This window comes from Vipera ursinii (genome assembly GCF_947247035.1).
Source record: "Vipera ursinii genome assembly, chromosome: 3".
Classification (NCBI taxonomy): domain Eukaryota; kingdom Metazoa; phylum Chordata; class Lepidosauria; order Squamata; family Viperidae; genus Vipera; species Vipera ursinii.
In genome coordinates, this window is record NC_139516.1 from 54,248,364 (window position 1) to 54,269,704 (window position 21,341).

At 38.1% G+C, this 21,341-nt stretch overlaps 1 protein-coding gene across 1 annotated transcript in view; it reads left to right on the top strand.

Annotated features, from left to right (window-relative positions):
• Positions 1–1,934: 1,934 nt before the first annotated feature.
• PTPRF (protein tyrosine phosphatase receptor type F) overlaps positions 1,935–21,341 on the top strand; it is a gene marked incomplete at its 3' end in the record, with an annotated part of 545,489 nt that continues 526,082 nt past the window's right edge. The window contains exon 1 of the mRNA XM_083360223.1: positions 1,935–2,231. The remainder of the gene's footprint in view (positions 2,232–21,341) is intronic.

A 21,341-nucleotide genomic window follows, 5' to 3' on the forward strand; every position in this document is an offset into this window, starting at 1 on the left:
GGTTGGGTTTTATTAATGTGTTTTAACTTTTTTTATTGTGTTTTAACTTATTGTAAAAGTTGTGGGCATTCTGTTTAATCTCCTTTAATTTTTGTATTTTGTCTTTTAACATGCATTGCCCTGTTCACCGCCTTGAGTCCTTCGGGAGAAGGGCGGTATACAAATAAAATTAATAATAATAATAATAATCTAGTCCAACCCCCTGCTCAGGCAGGAAACCCTATACCATTTCTATGTCCCCATAGACAAGGACCAATATGAGCTGTAGTGAATTAGTAAGGTGGCTTTGGGTGCTGAGACATAGTTGCCATTGTTGCTTTGTTCTGAGTGGATATTTCAAAAGCATTCTGCTGTCCTAACTTCAGCAATGGACAAACACAGGCGACCAGCTCAGTTATCTTGACAATGTGGATGAATGAAGGGCTGGCCAGTACATTGGAATGAAATAGAACTGCTTCACTTAATTTAGAGATTGTTACTCCTTGCTTCTATCTCTCCTTTCTTGTTGCATTAGTTTCTTCATTTCAAAATAGTTAAGTAGCAACTAAGTGATTGCCTGCAGTACCTTTTGGCCCCAACGCTAGACATGCTCCAACAAGCATAACCCATCGGAAAGAAGAAGTTTGAATTGTGAAGACTTGGTTTAAAATGCACAATTTTAGACAATGAAAGATAAAAGTATTTATTTGCCTAAGCGTAAGAACTCCACATTCTTGGGCAAGGTTAAGATGTGCTAAGAGCAAGCTAACCAAAAGCCACCAAATGTTTGGAGGGAAACTTCCGTCTTCAGGATCCTTAACATAGAATGCCTACCTTATCTACCTGGTTACCTGTCGGGGCTGGAAAAGATTCCGCAGGCGGGGGCCAGAGCGTTCAGACACCAATTAAAACACAGCCCCACCTCCATCTGTCGTTTGAAGGCAGAGGAGGAGCTATGAACTCCAGCTAAAGAAAACCTGCAGGAGGTAGCTGGGCGCTAACCTTTAGCCCTCGGGCCTCAAAGCAGTTATCACCTATTGTTGCCGAAAATGGCATGCTTCTATGGAAAAGGGATCGAACCATTTCGAGGGTGGGTGGGAGGCTGGAGAAACGAAGTCCGCACATTGCAAACAATCCGGCTGTTGTGAGAGCGCTGTCCCTGGCGTGTAACTATCCTCCCTGCAACAGCCATGGACGAACGAGGGGACCAGGGAGGGGGTTTTCAAGAGGCGGCGGGTAATAAAACAGAAAGGTTGAAGCGGGGGAAGAAGTACTGCGGGGCTTGCAACAGAAAGCTGCCGAGATTAGGAAACACGAGGGGAGAAAAAAAGAAAAAGAATCGGCGGCACCCAGAACCTGAAGGAATATGGATTTTAATGGTGACGATTCGATGAAAGACATCGGGAAAGGGTGAAGCAGGGTTTTGAGGGAGGGAACCGAGAAACGGGGAGGAGCAGGAGTGGAAAAAAAAAGTGTGTCCCGGGGTGTCAGTGCCTCAGTTCGATTCCCAGATTCGCCCGGATCCCCATGGTATTTTAAAGTCGGTTTACTGGGAAATCTTTGCCACTCATTTAAACTGGTCTTGACTCCCAAGTAGCGCGTGCTTAGCACTGCGGCGCCAGGGGAACTTCCTCGGGCCCGTCCCCGAGAGGTGAGCGCTCGGCGGCTACCTGGGGGAACCGTCTCGCTCCAGAGCCGGGGAGGGGGAGGGGCAGGTAAGAGCCGCCCACGGGCACACAAGTACTCCTCGGCCAGGAGCGGGAGCGGAGAAAGCCTGGATGCGGAACGGGAGGGAGGGAGGGAGGGAGGAGTGGCACGAACGAAGAGGGCTTTCTGGGGTGCGCGAGGCACGCCGAATGTGACGCCGGGGGGGGGGAAGAGAGCGCGAAGAGCAAAGCGGAGCGGGAGGAGCGGCGCGCGAGAGTAGGAGGGTTTGATAGGCGGGCGCAAGGTAAAAGCTCGGCGGGCAGGCGGGCTAGTTGGTGGCGTCGGGCGCGCGCAGCGCGGGCCTAGTCGAGGCGGCTGAGCTGCGCTGGCAACTCCCCGGGCGGTCGGTCGCGCGCGGGATGCGTGTCCCCGCGCGCGCACGAAGAGAAGAGTAGAGCGGGCGAGCCGGTCGGAGGGCTCCGCGGACGGCCGGTGTCTACGTGCAGAGAGAGAGAGAGAGACGGTGGCGGAGCTCGACGCCGGGGACTCGTTAAAGCGGGTCGGAGCAAAGCAGCATGCGGGTGGCGGCGCTCTGGGCGCGCGTGGTGAGTAACGTCTCGCCTCCTTCCCGCTTGCTCGCTCGCTCGCTCGCTCGGTGCCTGTTGAGCATAGTAGGAAAGGCTGTGGCTTTAAAAGCCCCTCTTGCCACGTTCAACTTGTCCCATCTCGTCGTAGGCTTTTCCACTGGAGTTATTCTGGTCATTCCGCCGCTTTCCGCAGAATGCAGCCTCTTCCCCCCTTCCCCCCCCCGGGGAATCTTACCAGCGGTTGGTTCAGCGGCGGGAACTCGCCCTCGCTCGGGTGTGTGTGTGGAGGGGTCTCTTGCATCTGATTACTCGCGGAATGTGGAGTTCTGGGTGGGGGGGGGTGGAATGTTCCGCGACCCGCCCTCCTCTCTCACCTGCTGCCGGCATTCCGGTCGATTCTTTTCTTTTTTTATTCCGGAATCCCATTGTTGGGTCGTTTCCCGTCTTCTTCCTCCTCCTTTCCACCTGCACCACCTCTGGGCTGCTTTTTTATGCGCTGCGCCCTATTGTGTTGGCTTGACTATTTGGGAACTGTTGCACGAGAGGCTATTTGCATTTTCTCCACTTTTCTCTTTTCCGTGATTTGTACTTGGGATGTGTGTTTTATGACACGGTAGGCACAAACCCGCCGGCTCCTGGTTTTGTAACCTGACGGCTGCGGATATTTCTTAAAAACTCAAAAGGTCGAGGAAATTCTTCCCGATTGCGCGTCCACGGAGTTTGAAATAAAGAAGGATTTCCCTGAAACCTGAAGGAATCAAAGGCGATGCATCAAGTGTCCGAATGCTCTTGTCGCCTGGAAATACTGTTTCCTTATTAACGAAAATGGCCTAGGGATCTTTCCCCTCTACACGACATAACATACGAATTGATAACGAAGTATGTAAGAAAATCATTCTCCTTGTATATCCATTTTCCCCCACCCCCACCCCATGGCGGTTTGAAGAGATCTGCTGATTTCACCTGCGGTGCTTAAGACTCTCACGGCCAGGAATGCTGCCTTGCCTGCTTCTCCGCCCTGAGACAAACGTTCAGAAACAAAATCTTTGCATTTCTCCCAGGTTTAGAATACAGTCTGGAAAAGAGAAATAGCAATACCACTGCAACAATAACGCGCAAACCAAATGCTTTCCCAATGTCTGCTTTTTTTTCAATCCGCAACCCAGGAGCTGAGTTTAATACTTACATATTTATTTATGCATGTATGCTTTATTTATGCGTGTATGCGCATTGGAAAGGATTGAGAGAAACAATGAGTTTTGGGGGTTTTTCGGCAGACAGATTTGTGGTTTTGCACTTCCAGACAGCTTTAGAGTAGTGCCTTCTTGCTTCGGAGTTTGCACTTTGTGCTTTAAGTAAAATGGGTGATTACCAAACTAACTCGTAATTGTTTCTGTTCTGACATTTAGCCGTTAGCCTGGCGCATAAAGATCATGGAGAGCTTTGAGGGCTCTTAGCAATTGCATGTTTTGTTTATGGAATGCTGGCTTCTTAAAATACCTTTTTGGACAAAAAATAGTTTTCTGTTATTTTAACAGCATTTAAATAGCTTTTTGTAGTGAATGTTAAATACAAACTGAAGTTTCTCTACATGCCAGGGTATTGTGGACAAAACGGCTTTTGCATTTCTTGGAATTTTAATATAGAATTTAACAGTGCAAGGTTTCTTCTTGGAATTAGGTGATAGAGCATTCTGCTACCTTAAATTCCATTTTGTCGTTTGTCCTGGGAGAGGGTTATGTTTGCATGCAAGATTTAAACTTTTGCCCCCTGTTGGACTGGCAGAAGTACTTTAGAGAGAAGGAAAGAACCCTTTTAAAATGCAAATGGTGTAGGCACTTTGTCAACCAGCTCCCACTCAACTTGTTGGTTTCTTTTTAACTGAAGAATGACTAGTAAATTGTATGAAATCCCAAGATGACTTCTGAATATCAGGAATGAGTGTACTATACTAATATTTTCAGTTTTCCATTGTTTAATTTTTAAAAAATTTCCAATACTGGATTTAGATAGGTACATAAAACCTGGATTACAGAATCACTGTCATGATTTTTACTTTACTATTATGCAAGGCAGTATAACTATAATATTGTTTGAATTTATTTAACACAGAGATGCATTCTTATTTTTTACCATTTCCACAAAATAATTTATTACCTTGAAAATGCAGTCTGGATATTGATTTTTAAACTCTTAAAGCATTTGTGCATGCAATTTTAATACTGCAATTTCCAGTAATTTATATCAACCACTAGTGTACTGAAACATTGACAGTGCATCCTAATTTTGTCTATTGTTTATCAAACTACTCATTTGTAAGTTGAATCAGTGTTGTTTCTGTTGGAGTACAGATACCCACTACTATAGCTAAATCAAAATCCGATCAGATGGATGGGCACACGAAGAATTAAGGAATAGTTGCCTCTAAGCTCACATTCAGTCTAGGACTATGTGACCATAACCAAATTTGTAGGGCTTCTCACTACTGTTCTCATCTTTCCCTCGGTGTTGTTATTGTTAGTTTCAAATTATGGGCCTTTTTTGATGTACGTGCTAATAACCAGAAATTATTCCTAATTTGCACTTGTTGAATATGAAATGATTAGGGTTGAGAAATTAGCTGCTTTAGTATGTGCAGGATTTTGAATACTGTTTGGCTAACTCATTTTTATAGATAATAAGTTGAAGAAGTGGTTAATCGATGCTTATTCTTTGTTTCCATTGCTCTACTATTTTGCCACTGCCCTCTTACCAGACAGACTTTCAGAAGACAAAAGAAAATGATATTATAGTTTCAATATGTGGGGCTGTGTCTGCCTCCCTATATCTGGAAGAGAAATTAAGATTTTGCTTCTCCAACATAGCCCTCAGTTGTCTAAATTAATAATGGCTTTGCCCAGATGGGTGTCGATAACATTAAAAAGTTGCCTGAATTCTTGGATGCAATTTTTGCTTATTTCAGGTGAAATTATGAGTGCCTAATACATATCTGAGTTAAAGTCATCATGGTAAAAAAATGAACAATGTCTTATTCAACAGGAATGTTTCCCACTGAAGTCATATGCAAAGGGTTAAGAAACTATGAACATAGCTTAAGTTACTTTTTATGTGGAGTTTCTACAGAGATTGATAAACTTTTTGTTATGTTGATATCACTATATATATGCCATCTCTACAAATGAGCAGCTTACTGGATGGCCAGTATTGTTGAATACTTCTCCTTACCACTATAATCTTGGAGTGGTAACTTTATTATAAAGATCATATGAAAATCTACATATAACTATCTCAATTCTTATATTACAATGGCCGGTTTATTTTGCTGTCTGTGTACTTTAATCTTTGGTTTATTACTTTGCCAAGTTGTCATCATACACGTAGTTCTTATGTTCAAAAGTGCAATTAACAAACTCATAGAAATAAGAAATAAATGTGTCCATCACTACAGCCATCCTTTTGCTCAAAGTAAGTTGTAAAATAGTATAGGTACATTTAAATTAATTCTTGCTTGTTTTTAGTCCATAATTTTTGAGGAGACTAGGATTTGTTACTTATTTCCAGTTCCACATTTGCATGAAAATTCAAGACAGTTTAATCAGTAAAATGAATATAAACCTTATATATAACATTGGGTCTGAAATTAATTATAGAACTAATACTTATCCTAAATCTTTGTAATCAGGACACTGTGCCCTTCAAGATAACCTCTAATTTGATATAACAAGAAAATGTAATGTGATGTAATGCACGGTAACCCAATATAAAAACTGTTTTGGGCTAGTCATGCAGGCCTGATAATGTGCCACATTCAGGATTGTCTTTTGGACATGTGGGCTTGGATGTGATTTGCCTGTTGCTTAGAGATGCAAAGGCCTATTTATTTCTACCTATTCTAAGTTAGATGGAATAATTATGCCAAATTCCCTATGTAATATACTATTGGGGTGTATATTAAAATCTTTGGGCTGGACAAGCTGCAGCCCCTTTCTATTAAGAACTATGTCATTGTGTATGATTTGGATTATGTCAAATTAATTGTGTGATGCATTACTTTTGGTCTTTAAATTTAATATTTATATGGGCTTGTCATGTACTCACTAATATATAGTTGTTTTTAATATATCAAATTACTGTTTATCACAAAGGGTAGAGTTTTTCACTTACAAAAGTATTAGTAATTCTGTACAGCATTTTGTATTCAAAGGGGAAATGGTGCTAAGAATAGCATGAATGTCCCATATAGCATTTACTAGTAACTTCTTAAAGCAGTTACATCTTTTCCTGGTATCAATGGCTGTCTCCAGCAGCTGCTGAAGAATAATATAAAGAAAATAAAAAGTTGTGTTTGGTTTAAAATATATAATGTGGATTAGTTCTATAATTTTAGCTCTCAGTGACATATTAGCGAGAATCTATATCATTTTTTGGGGTTACACTGTGTTTTGAATTTTCACACAAGATAGCCCGTGTTACGCCAGAGGTAGCAGTGCTATACTTCGATAGAATAATTTGATTCATATTGGACAATGCTGGTCACATAGGTATATGATTTTTATGATGCAAAGCTAATTGGGATAGAACATTTCAGATCTGTAATTTTAATTATAGAATAAACTTGCATTACCTTGTGCAAAAGCAGTTATATGGAATATTGTTGGCGTTTATCTCGAAGGGCAGAATGTCCTAATTACACAAATATAATATGTGTTAGGTCATTGGTTAATTTCAGGTCTAATATTATATAAGCTTTATATTTATTTTATGGACTGAATTACATTTTGGTTTTTCATATGAATAAAAAAAATAAGTTTTAGGGTATTTGGAAAGCCAATTCCTTTCCTGGAAAACTCTTTCAAAGCAAAAAGTTAAAACAACAATGTAGTCAAAGCATATCCATGCAGTGTTAATCCCACCTCATCCAGGCTCCTCTCATGGATATAGATGTATATGATGGGTGTGATCCAAAGGGATTTTGGGATGCAAGTGTCCATTTACATATTTATTTGGACCTACTTTATTTAATGATTTTTATAATACAGCTTGGTTAAAAATAATACTTTCCACTTTTCTGCTGTTTATGTGTTGCTTAATTATGATTTCACTGTGACTTTTGGCAGAAACGATAAAAGAAATGAAAGCACATTATTTTCCAAATATTTTGGTAAAGAAATAACGTTTCTAGATTGATGCCCTTGATTCTTACTGAAAGGAGACTTGGGTTATTTTCATCCTTATGTGCTTGTTGTGCCTTCTTATAATGAGAGCTGTTGAATTTGACCTCCAAAGATGAAAAATGGTAACAGAAGAAAACCTTGGACCTTAAGCCATTAATATTGTTTGTTTTATAAAATATTTAATTGTAACCATAGATTTTAGCAAAATTCATATAAGATAACAGCAGTCCATATCAGTTCAATACATGCCCTCTAATAATAGTTTGTTTGGTTTTGACTTTTTGTAGCCCAGCCATTTATTTCATGAATCACTGTTAGACAAATCATGGTTTAGAGCAAATAAACCATTATATTTTCTGTGTTTGCATAATTCTAGTTCATTAGCATAATTGCTTATATAAAAAGATTAAACTCTTGGCCTTTACAAATCCACATACAATATAGCTTTAAGCTATTAATGGCTTAAAGACCACGTTTTCCATTGTTTTGGAATATATATACCTAAATCTAGCAGAGATGGAGGATACTAATGCAATATTGTTTTAAAAAATCCTACAATTCTTAGGATACTATTATGATTGTGTGTGGGTAATCTACAGTTAGAATCACAGTCTAAATGGATGGAAACCTAATAATTTAAGTCCTAACCAACTTAAGAATTACAAGTAGCCTTCGAATTACAACAGTTCATTCACTATTTTTCACACTTACAATCATTCCATGGTCATGTGATCAAAATTGGGACACTTGGCAACTGTCAATGCTCAGAATTTGTAAGTGTGCATCCCATAATCTATCTATCTATCTATCTATCTATCTATCTATCTATCTATCTATCTATCTATCTATCTATCCTGGTATATATTTCAATTTCAGTGTTATATTTGTAGGAAATATTTCTAAAAGTTTTGATAGAGCTTCTATAAGGAATATATTGTTCATCAAAACCTTACTTGGGTCTTAAATATCATATTTAAATGTCCTGTTCTCATTAATGTGTGGCTTTAGCCTTTTAGTGGTTAACAAATGCAGTGGTTCCTCATAGAAATTGATTCCTTTATTGCTCTTGAAAGGTATAAAAAGTAGAAATTACTTTGAAAAATGTTCCAGTGCTGTGAGATTAACATGACTTAAGTTTTTGATTGAACTTTTTATATAGTTTGCATGATTATGAAAAAACTATGCGTGTACTAACATTTCACGTAGTTACCGTAATTGGATTGTAAACTTATAGACACATCAAGACTGTTGGACTGCTAAATATCACTGTGCAGTGCTGTTTTGTGCTTGTCAAAACATTACAAGAGTAACTCTTCTTCCATTCCAGTTTTATAGTGGTTTCTAAAGTGCTTTTTAGAACAGGCTGAGCTAAAACTATTTGATTCCCATTTTGCACCTAAAGTAGTAATAAAAAATTTAAATCTAAGATAGGGCAAAATGCTGCTGTATAATACTAATGCAACAGAAAAATAAATATTTCTTGAACAGCGCAGAATGAGACAATTACATTGAAGAACAAAATAGTTTGACAATTTAACTTGAAATTATATGTATTTAAAATTGCGTATTGCATAATTTATGCACAAGTTCTTAGAAGCCTCTATATTTGTGCAAGGATTCTCAAGCCTAAATAGTGAATCAAAAATTTACTGGCATGATTCTGCTATCATCTTGAGATTCTTTTTTTCTTTTTCTTTTACATGGTATGGGAGATTTTTAAAAAGATATTCAGAAGACAAAAAGTTAATGCAGACTGTAATATCTTTTAAAATTGTTCCAAAGATATTATAACATTTGCAAGAGTGTTAAGGAACCAAGCTATTATATTGTATTATTTGGCATGCTAATCTCGGTTTTTTTGTAATCAAAGAAAAATGTTTTTTTGTGGGGATGGGGGTGGGGTGACTCTTCTTACATAATAGTAAGATATAATACCTCCATTGTTTATAAGTTTGCAGTATGTATAGATAGTACTCATAAGATTGGAAAATTATGTCATAAGTTGAAATTATTATATCTGCTCCTGAAAATGACTTTAAACCATTTTTACAATAAGTCCAATAATGAGTACATCTCTTGATTCTTCCTACCTGCAAAAAGTTTAGCAAATTAATTTAGGCCCTGTATTAGTGAAATTACAGAATTCATATCCAACTTACACAGTTATGTTGCTCTCCAAAAGCAGTTGCAGCATCCCCTGAAAATGGTTATATGAGCTGACATTTATGTTGGGCATGAATAAGGAAGAGGGCTAATATCATTTAATATCTTGGATTGAATAAACTTTGCTGCAGAACATAGTTTATGAGCAGAATAAACTAGGATATGATTTCTCTCTTCCCTTTACAATTTTGAGGTGTTTTAGCATTTGCTTCAAAGGTATGAAGGTTTTATGAATTAGATCAATATTTCTTAAACTTTTATCTGTCAGGAGTGCTTCCCATTTTTAAAAATTGGGAATCCCAAAATAGCTTTTGTCTTATGGATTATATTTACCAATATTTAGCATGTTAAAAATTAAAATTTACTAATTCACTGCCTCTACCTTTTCTCAAGATTTTTTTATTGGCTCTTTGTCAACATAGGCTGACAAATAATTTTGATTCTTGTGGACCTCTGAGAGGATCTTGGAGTACCACCACCCTCAGAGGGAAAAAGGGAAATAATTGTAGTTTACAAAAAGCATGATTGTATAACTACATTTGAAATCATTGTTTTAAATATCTGAATTATTATATCTTACATGTGAAACCAGCAGCAAAATGTTGCAATATTTAATATGCATTTTCAGCTTTCAACCAAAGAGACAAGCAACCTGGAATTAAGGAGAAACTTCCTGACAGTGAGAACAATTAACCAGTGGAATAGCTTGCCCCCAGAAACCGTGGGCGCTCCATCACTGGAGATTTTTAAAAAGAGGCTAGACAGTCACTTGTCTGAGATGGTATAGGTTCTCCTGGTTGAGCAGGGGGCTGGACTAGAAGGCCTCCAAGGTCCCTTCCAGCTCTATTCTATTCTAAAGTACTTCTGGCAACTTCTAGGATAGGGGTGTCAAACTGCCGGCCCACGGGCTGGATGTGTCATAGTGAAACCGTGCCCACTCCATTGCCTGCAATGGAAAAAAAGTCATGATACGTCGCAACATGTCACGTGACATTGCAAGTTTGACACCCCTGTTCTAGGATAATACTGGTTCCTCCCAGCCCAGATTCCAGTCAGCATTTTGGAGACACTGAAAGCAGTCAGTCCTGGTAGGGCTGTTGTAAAAATTTTCCACAGTAGGTTCCCCCCCCCGAAATGTTGAAATTGTGAAGTTCCCTCAAGATTGTTACTATTAATAATGATTTCAGAAACCTCAGTAACTAGCTGTGTGTGGATTGTGAAGCCTGGTTAAGAAGTTACTTTCTAGACTGCAACATTCAAGAGAACAACTAGATGGCAGCAAAGGGATGCAGAAATGCCATATCTTTGCTTCTATGTAGTTAGTGGTTGTTTGGATTTTTGCAGTATGTATGTAGAAGATTTATATGGCCGCCCGTTCTGAGTGGCTTACAAAGAATAAAAACCCAATATAAAAGAATAACAAAACAAACCCCCACTTTCCTGGCAGCAATACATAATCAAATGATGGGCTCCATCCCACCCCAGAGTGTGGCAATACTTAGTATAGACCCCGTTTATTTAATTATTTTTTGTTGATGTTGGTGAACAAAGAGAGTTTGCATTTCTTTGGTCTTTCCCCTGAAGTAATATTATTTAGGAGGCTTTCCTTAGTTGCAGTTCGGATAAGTTATAATGTTTTTATGCTGCTGCTGCTGATTATGTATCCATTTTGGTAGCATCTTGTAGTGGCTATATTACCATTTCATTAAAACATTCTTCTCTTTTGGCTTTCTTTTGGCCTTCAGAGAAGGAAGAAAGGAACAATAATAGGATTTCTGTAGACATCACTTCATAAGTCTGAAAAGGGATCCAAGAACAAGTGGGACATATATTCCCATAAACAAACAGATGCAATACTAAGACAAATTTAAAGGTAGTACAGTTAAAGAAAAAAGTATCTAGGGTAGCCAGGGGCAAAGATTAACCTCATTCTAAACTAGAGATCATGGAGAAAATCTATATGGTCACTAGAGGATGAAAACATCTTGGTACCACATAATACTGGACAGCAAAGATTTTGCTTCCTGAACAGTTGGATGTATTTTACAGATATTTGGCTGCTAATCATGAAAATAACCTATAATTTAAGCTATCATGTATTATAGAAAGCTGATGTTTTTACACAATAACAATATATACTCTTCAGTACCTGTTAGCTATTCTGCACAAATAAATAAAAACCAAATAAAAATATGGAACTTTATTGAAGCGCATCCAGTACACTAACTACAACTGGAATATCTATGGTGATCTAAAAGTAGTGGTTCTACTACTTGGAATGCAGCTCGGATATACTAAATACTGTTGCTGTATACTGTATGTCAATGGGGCAGTAGTGTGAAGCAGTCACATTACATTAGAGAGAAATGGCCACTCTGAAAGAATTTGATTCCAGGACAAAAAACCTGACATATAATCCACTTATTGACCTGATAAAGATATTTTTGCCTCCACTTTACATAAGGCTCGGACTGATGAACAATTTTGTGAAAGTGATAAGAAAAGCGAAGGTTTTTGTTACATGATGTTTTGAAGAATAAATGATGCCATGATGTTGCTGCACAGGTCAAGCTATGTCATCAATGACAAGCAATTTAAAGATTCGTTAGTGGAGAAAATTGTGTAGAAAGCATTCAAGGATGTCATTGAGAATTTTCTTGGCAACTACAGAGCACCAAATTACATTCAGCTGGTTGACAAACTTCTTACAGCATATAAGACTAAGTGCAACATGTCACTGAAGATTCATTTTCTGCATTGACACTTGGATTTCTTTCTTGAAAATCTAGGTGCACCTCATGGCAAATATAGTGAAGGTTTCACCAGGATATTGCCATGATGGAAAAAGTTCATCAGGGCAACTGGAATCCATTAAACATTATACAATTAAATACATTGTAGTCATTAAAGGTTAATTTCATATTTCTCAAATTCCAATGTGATAGAGTCAGTTCTGAGATTATACTTGTGTACAGTTAGCATTGGTCTATCATAATCACCAAAAATTGTGTAAGAAGCAAAACTTTTGAGAAAAAAAAGGTTGTCTAGTGTAATCAGTCAAATTACAGAGAAGGATGAGGAAGTTTATATAGTTTAATTGATAAAATCCAGTTCTCTCTTGCCTTTCTTTTATGTCTCAAACTTATTTAGCAGGAAGGATCTGATAAATTTTCATACTATAGCTGGTTAATTAACAATAATAAGAGCATGTGAGCATTGCATTCAGATAAAAAGGCCTAAATGCTAAGAAATATTCACATTGTTCCTTCACTGTGTGTTCTCCATCTACAGTAAACAGCCCAAGATCATCTTGGTACCCTCTATTTATGCATTTGGACCTTGGGGTAGGTTTGGGGTCTTAGTTCTTAGTTTTTTCATGCTCACTTAACAAATGCTGAAAAAAAATCCTAAAATTGGGTATGGCCACATAGTGTCCTGCTTAACTACTGCCACACAACTAATTCAGGGCTCAATTATGGTCATAGTTGAAAAGTAACTGTTAGGGATTTCCAGTTAACCATTAATGTAGATATTGTCTTCTCTAAAGAAGTTTATTTAGCCATCCCTGCATGTTTCATCACCTTTGCCAACCATTTCTTCATTGTTGGTGGTATTAAATCTTTTCATTTTTGAGCACATAATAATCTCATTGCAGTTATAGAAAAATAAAGTTCCATGACTTTCCTAGTCATCTGTCCATTAATCCCAAAGAAGAAGCTTCTCTAAAGAAGTTAATTTAGCCATGCCTGCATGTTCCATCACCTTTGCCAACCATTTCTTCATTGTGGGTGGTGTCAAATCTTTTCATTTTTGAGCACATAATAATCTCGTTGCAGTCATAGAAAAATAAAGTTCCATGACTTACCTAGTCATCTGTCCATTAATCCCAAAGAAGAAGCTTCTGGTTTCAATCATACTTAAGTCTTTAAAATCTTCTGAAATTATGTATTTGTATTCAGATAGATTTTTTAAAAGTCCACCAAACATGTTAAAATGTCTCCTCATGTTGTTCACATTTCCACTAAAGATTTGAACTAGCTTTATACATTCTAGACCAGGGGTCCCCAGCCCCCGGTCTGTGGAATGCCAGCAACCGGTCCACACAAATAAGCAAAGCCCCATCTGTGGGATGCAGACAACACACATAACCACACATCCTCTGGTCCACGGAAAAACCTCTCTCCACGGAACTGGTCCCTGGTGCCCAAAAGGTTGGGGATCTCTGTTCTAGACAACTTCTCTGCTGACAAATAAAACATTAGATCATTTTACTAAAAAAATTCTAAGTTTATAACATAATGTAAATATTAGCCCTTTCAACCACATATTTTCACATTGATCCATATGTATATTGTAACCAATGTTTTTAGCCCATTTTATCATACATTATTTTACATGCTTTTCTATTTCAACAAAATTTTATATATTTTAGCAATAACATATTCCATCATTAATATGTAGTTCTGTTTCAAACTCAGTCTTAGGTTGTTCAAAACCATAAAATCTTTTATTCAGTTTAAATGTCTATGGAGATTCTCAGTCATCCAGGTAATAGTTATCCCAAAGATGCTTTTTTCACGAGGCAACTGTCCTCTGTCCAAAATGTGAACTATGCTGTCTTCAAAAGAGTGGACTTTGTCTTTTAAATGCAGATGCACTGCTGAATCTGGTCCTGATGGGTTTGTTGTCCTATGTTGTGTCATACGTTTATGAAGTTGCTGTTTTGTTTCCCCAATGTACAGATCTGCACATGGCTCACTGCATTGTACTGCATATACTACGTTGCTCGGTTTGTGTCTGGGTGTTTTATCCTTGGGGTGGACAAGCTTCTGTCTTAGCATATTTTGGGGTTTGAAATGTGCACGTATGTTGTGTTGGCTGAAGATCCTCTGGAGCTTTTCCGATATTCCTGCAATGTATGGAATGACTATGTTGCTGTGTTTATTATTTTCTCCTTGATTTGCTATGAAGGAGTTCCTGCTACAAACCAAAAACATTTCTTCCCTGCTTCATGATGAGACATGTTTCTTGATTCTGTGCTCTTGGAAAAGAGTAAGGAGTAGAATTAATCTCTTATGAGAGTTGGCAAATACTTTTTGCCTACTCATAAAAACATTTGTTAAAAAAAACTAACCTAAAGTAGATTAATAAGGAACAATGACTAAATAAAGAAGATTTTAGAGAAAACCCTGGCCAAAGTCTCACAGCCTGTTGACTCATTGACCACCGTTAGAATAGTTTTCCTTTTACATATTACAAACTAGGAAGCCTTCTCACAGGATACAGACAAAGAACATAAGCATATTTCTTAAAAAGGCAGGAGTATTTTCTGTGAGACAAGAAGTGTAGTGTTACAGGTCAATAGACTGAGAAAAAAGCTGCTTTTGATAGCTGTGTAGGCCATCTGTTCCCTTTCCAATGATTTTCATTCCATTGGACCAAATTATCCCTGATGGTGTTTCCCCCCCCTCCTGACCCCATGCTGTTGATTCCCCCCTGGTAATCTAATTCTTTGTTGTCTTTTTTGTTGTTTATGTTGGCAGAAGTTTAACAGTACTTGAAAAGCAGATAAGCCTCTCCCGAGTGTCAAAAGAATAATCTTGGGGACATATAATAGGGATAATAACATTAGATTAGTTTTATGGCCTATCTATTTAAAGGCTTTTGGTGGGTGTTAACGGAGATACAGATTTTAAATCATTATTCCTCAAAAGTAAAAAAATAATAATAACCCAATTATTGTTTAGTCTTATGTCTCCACAAGGTACATAAAATTAAATTTGATAATGCAGTATCCTGACCTAATCTCAGAAACTATTCATTGATTGTTTTACATATACCTTGCAGTCTTGATTTGATGCTTGGATAGTGAACTTAAATAAGCATTTCATATCAGAGCACTATGTAGGGTTATTTAAGTATAACCCAAACCTGCTAGATTGTTTTATTTTCAGTTAAAAAGCTACCATAGTAGCTCACAATATAACTTTGAAAATTGCAATTAAATTAAAACCAGCCGAGAATTCTGTGAAATTCTGAAACACAATAATTTGATAAGACAAGGTACTAGTTTCAAAAGACTGGAAAAAAAGAAAATAACCTGGCATTGAAGGAATGCCTCCCTCCCTCCCAGAGAAAGGGCACCAGTGCAGAGTGCTGCTGGTGATCCCTGAGAATGATTTCGAGGGCATGGGCGTGTATTGGAGATGGAGGTCCTTGAGATATCAGGAACTACTAGGTCATATAGATACCAGGCCAATTCTAGGAGTTTGAGTTGAATTCCAGAAGCATATTGAAAGCATATGCAGATATCTTAAACCTCTCTGTATATTAAATTACAGTTGGTAAACTTGCACTGTTTTCTGACATAAATGCAACTTATGACATATACACATATAATTCTTTTCCTTCAGTAACTATTATTTTGCAAAACTGAGTTGATCTACCAAAATCAACCTAAGTTACATGAAGTATCTGAATATTTTTTGTGATGAGGTGATTTAAACAGTATCATCAGTGAATAACGTATAGCTCTAGTACTGCAATACAGACATCCAACAAAGTTTATATAGTTGGACAGTCAGGGGCCGAGTTGTAGGAACTTTTTAAAATAACTTATGTGTTTAACTTTTTATACTTTTTTGGGTTATTTTACATGAAAATAAAACTTATACAATTGTTCATACTACTATGAAACTCACTTTTCCCAATTTTATGTTCTTCCTCTTTATGTATTGATAGTGATTAAAATTTATAAATAACTTATTAAAACCAATCTTTTTAGAGCAGCTGTTTTTATTTTTAAGTGGGTGGTTAACCTCAATCATATGAATCATCTGTAATTATTGATTCTTAGTATTGTTTAGTTGCTGAATTGTGTTTTTTCTTCAGATATTTTTCCAGGGAGTTTTGTAATGCTAGGTATAAAGAGAAATTAAGCCAATAGAAACAAATTTCATAACTGGAAAAGCTTTTCATTCTGTTTATCAATTTTGTTAAAATGAAAAAATCATAAATTTATGAAAGAGCATGATTAACTAGAGACCTAAAATCAAATTTTATAATTTTCTATGGCAGTTTTTATTTATGGCTTCACAAGAGCTTATAGCTGCTTCCATAAAGACAGAGAAAATCATGAGAAAATCATATCAACCATCCATATTTCAATTTAGCCATGTTTACCAACATTAGCTGGTTTGTTATGTTTAAAAAGGGTTTTCAGGGAAATGCGGCTATTGTAATCTAACTTTTTCACAATTTTCAATACCTTTGTCATGTTTTACATTTCTTATTTATAGTAGAATCATAAGATCATGTGTGCTTGCATGTTATATCAAAATTCAGGAAAGGAAGCTAATAATTGGCTGTCTTTTTCTGACTTCCTTTCTTAATATTTAGAAGAGGATTTGCTTTATAGTTTTTCTGGCACAATGTGTAAATTGCCTGAACTAAAAAATTATTTTAATATGTTTCTTCAGAGGGACTAATAATTCTCTTGGGTAGAAGAAATGCAGTGAAAGCTATAGTTTAATTTTATAAACTATAGTTAAAGCTATAGTTTATAAAATTAATAAATGATGTCTTTTGCTTATATAAGCCCTCAGGGCAGTATTTTTCAAATTTCTTAAATGTTAACCCTTCTAATCTGTATTATATATGTCATATTTCCTTTAGTTTGTAAGTGTAAAGAATCCTTGCACAGAGCTGCGCGTGTATATAATAATCCTGAAAAAAAGCTTTTGGTTCTTTCATGTCTTTTAATACTTGTTTATTGTATTTCTTCCTTAGAGTCAAGAAAGGAATTGTTCTGTTAAATGATCTCAATGAAATTATCTAGATCTGTTTCAGATAGGCTTCAGGCTGGATTTTGCTAATTTATCAAATTTCTTGATGAACTGGAAAGTAGTGGAAAGTTTTCCACATCCTCTTAAACCAGGGGTGTCCAAACTTTTTTCAAAGAGGGCCAGATTGGATGAAGTGAACATGCTGGAGGGCTGAACATTTTTCCGAACATTATAACAACCTCAAAATTCAGAGCTGTTTTCGAACAGGTACAAAATTCTTGCATGAAAATACCCTTGGGCATATGTGTGTGTGGGGGGGTCGCTCCCAGGAGGCCCCCTAAGCACGGCCGTCTGGAGGTGCGTCCGCCCTCCCCTCCAAAGCACGCAGCAGCTCCCCGCCCTTCCCCGGACGTCGCCTTCGCCCAGGGGAGCCAGAGGGCTTCGGAGCCGGGGCAACTCCAGCGGCTAAGAAAGCGCGCCCTGATTCTCCCAGGCCAGGCCTGCCCCGCCACTGCCTCACCTTCCTGCCGAGGAGGAAAGAACCAGCGTCGCACGCCCCAACCCGCTAGCTGCACCCCGGTAGCCTCCGCTGCCCGCACCGGGCTCAGCGCCTCGCTGGGAAGGAGGGGCGCTCCTGCCCCGCCCAGCGGAGCCGCGGCTTACCTGGGCCGCCACTGGAAGGCATTCTGCACGTGCCCAGAGGCGCCACGCCCCTCCACCAATGCGGGCGGCCCCTCTCTTGAAACCAAAAAGCTCTCCCCAATTTCTGTAATCCCCCCTCCCCCCACCGCTTTTCCCCTAAAGAACGCCACAGCCAGCTTTCCGTGCAGGAGCCTTGCGCCTCCCGCGCGCTGGCTCCCTCACCCGGTCAGCCCCTCTAGTCTTTTGCAGAAGAAATGGGCTGATAGATGTTGGTGGAAAGGACCCCCCACCCCTTGCCTCGCCTTGAGGCTGCTGAAGAGCCTCCAGCAATGACCCGACCTACTTCCCTCGCTTGCCTTCTCCAACTCCAAACTCGCTTGTCCTACGCTCGTCTTCTAAGTTTGGGCGGTGACGTCAGGATCGGGCTTCCGATGCGGCCCTCTCACCGCCCTCCCTCCTGTGGCAGACAGTCTTCTGCTTGCCGCCCTCAATCAGAAGGGAGGGCCGCATTTACACAGAGCAGGGAGGGCTGTTAGAGGGCCGTATTAAACTGCCCCCCCGGGCCGCAAATGGCCCCCGGGCCGGACTTTGGACATGCCTGTCTTAAACGTTATTATGGATAATCCACTTAATATCTTTCTGCATTGGAATTTGGGAAAATCATTTATAGTTTTTGAAATCCAGTTCTAGACTACTGTACAATTCTGTGATAATACACTTTGTACTTGTACCAGTAGACAGCTGCGTAATTTACCACATCTTAATAATAACTTACAGTGTCATATCCAGGGGCATCTGCAAGGTGATGATGTCAAATTAAAATGGTGGGTATGCCTGGAGTGATAGAAGCCCCTGCTTCTTTTTATATGTGTGTAGCATCTGTGAACAAATTATCTTTGCCCAGATAATTCTACATTTTGATGCTTTCAAGTCCTGCTACAGACACTCTTGCAAACCAAATATCCTTGTTTAATGTGAAACTAAAGTAGAATTACATTTTTGTCATACTCCAGGGAAAAAGGAGGAAAAATGTTTGAAGGTAGGGTGTTCCTTGTAAGCCAGTCTACTTTTGCTCACATCACACCAGCCGTGCAATGTCACACTTTCAGCATGCTTAGTATTCATAATTGTACACCTTCTACGGTTAACATATTTTGCAGTGTAATAGTTTTGCCTAGAAGCAAAATTAGTTCACAGTAATTATAATGAACTATGAAAAATTAAGGTTCCAGAAATTGGCTGGTTAGAGAAGTTAAAATGAATTAAACCTAGTGGTTTTTTTTAGATTTTATTCACTTGTTTTATTTGTAATTGTATCATAACTTTCCTCTGAGAATACAAGGCAGTCTCTGCACAACAGCCCTGTAAGTTAGATAGTGTGGAGGGAATCAGGCTGGCTTAATGAGTTGTGTAGTTGAGTGGGAGTTAAACTTAGTTTAGTTTAGTCCAGTCCTAAGCCACTTCCTTGATAATTCTGGTATTTTAGTTTCCTTAATATTATTTCCTCTTTCCCCTGAAATATTTTTTGTGAGTCAAGAATAAGATAGAAAATTATTCCTTTCATTACAATTGGGTGTATGGAGAAAGAATGGGAGATACAACTAAAGTGAGGAAAATGTTGTTAGAGTAACAAGAGTGTGTAGATTTTTTTTAAAACCAACCAATGAGTATAACAGAGAAATGTCTATTAGAAGGGAAATTGCCTGTGCAGGTATAATTGTGCCTGGCATTACAGTCAAAAGTGTGATGGTCATAAATTGAGTCATCATGCCCAGCTTTATGACCTTTTTGCACTTATTTTTAAGCAAATGCAGCAGTTGTTAAGTGAACCCACTATGGGCCAGTTTTTGTTGAAAAGTAAACATAAGTTTCCAACAAAAATGTAAATCATGATCATGTGACCACAAACAACTACAGTCTGTTGCCAGTCTTTGTGTTGTGGTCACGTGACTGTGGGAGGGGGGATGGCCATCAGAACTTCGGAACCAGGTTGTAAGTAGCTTTTGGGGTTTGTTCTGAACTTTTTGGGTCATAATTCGAGGACTACTTGTATTACAAAATAGATTGGTTGCTGCACTATATTAGACCAGGTTCATCATTGTCTGGGAACTTATAGTAGCATAGCTCTTTGAGTTGCTGGGAGATATGTTGTGGTTTTTTTAACCATATGAGTGTGGAAGCCCAGTTTTCTGAGGTCAAAAGTGGGGTGATAAGGAATTGTGGTTTAATGTGGAGTAATGTGTTTTGAGCTTTCCATTTTACTCAGATGGTTACAAGACTCAAAACTCTGTTGTGTATCCATTAGTAATGTAAAAACTTTATGTTGTTGTGAAATGCATATGAATTCTAATTGAATGTTCTGTAAATTCTACTTTGATGATTGCTGTGTATTTCTAAGTTACAGCAGGGCATCGTTAAACTACATTACCATGAACTAACTTTCATTATTATCATGTGCCACTAAAAAAAAGTTCATGCATTGCGACTAGATAACATCAGAGTAAGAAACAATTTGTAATTGAACAATTTTTTTGGCTTAAAGTTGATTGACATAATATAATGGTAGTAAACAATGGATGAGTTTTCTAAGGAAAGCTCAGTATTTTGAAATTAATGGTTTTCTCAGTATCCTAAATGATTTGACAGCCTGTTGGATGTAATTGCCGAGTGTAATTAAAATAAACAACATAATGTTAATCATTTTTATATTTTGCCTGTGGCTAAAGTTTTAAATTCAGCACTATCATAGTACAGTTGAAATGTTTTCATTGTTATTTCTATTCTGTAGGTTTTCAGTCCAGTGATATTTTTGAAAGTGCACAAAATATTACTGCACAGTAATATTACTACTTCTTTCATTACTTAATTGTATATTCTAGTAATAATGTAATCATTGCTTTTAACAAAATCTACTATCAGACTCAGGTAACTGCTGATGAGAGAAATAAATGGCAAGTTATTTGTAGATAGAATTACTCAAGTATTAAGTTTAGGAGTGGGTGGGCAGCAATGTTTCATTTCTGTTCAATATCTATTGTTGAAAACCATTACCATTACCAGATGTTTTCCTTAATGATGTCTGTGCAGAGGTTTTGTTCTTCTGTTTTGTTATTATTTTTTGTGCTTACCGAAAGAATTGAAGGGAAAGCGTTTTCTGTTTTAAAAAAATATTATTTGTCTTTGTTAGCTTTTCCTATTGGAAGGAAGGAAGGAAGGAAGGAAGGAAGGAAGGAAGGAAGGAAGGAAGGAAGGAAGGACTGAGATACATTAAGACAGAGGGTCTTAATGTCTCCAACCTTTCCAGGCTCGTGGCTCAGAGGGAAGGAGACCAGCTTCCATATGAGCCGAGCACATCTGCCTGGCGC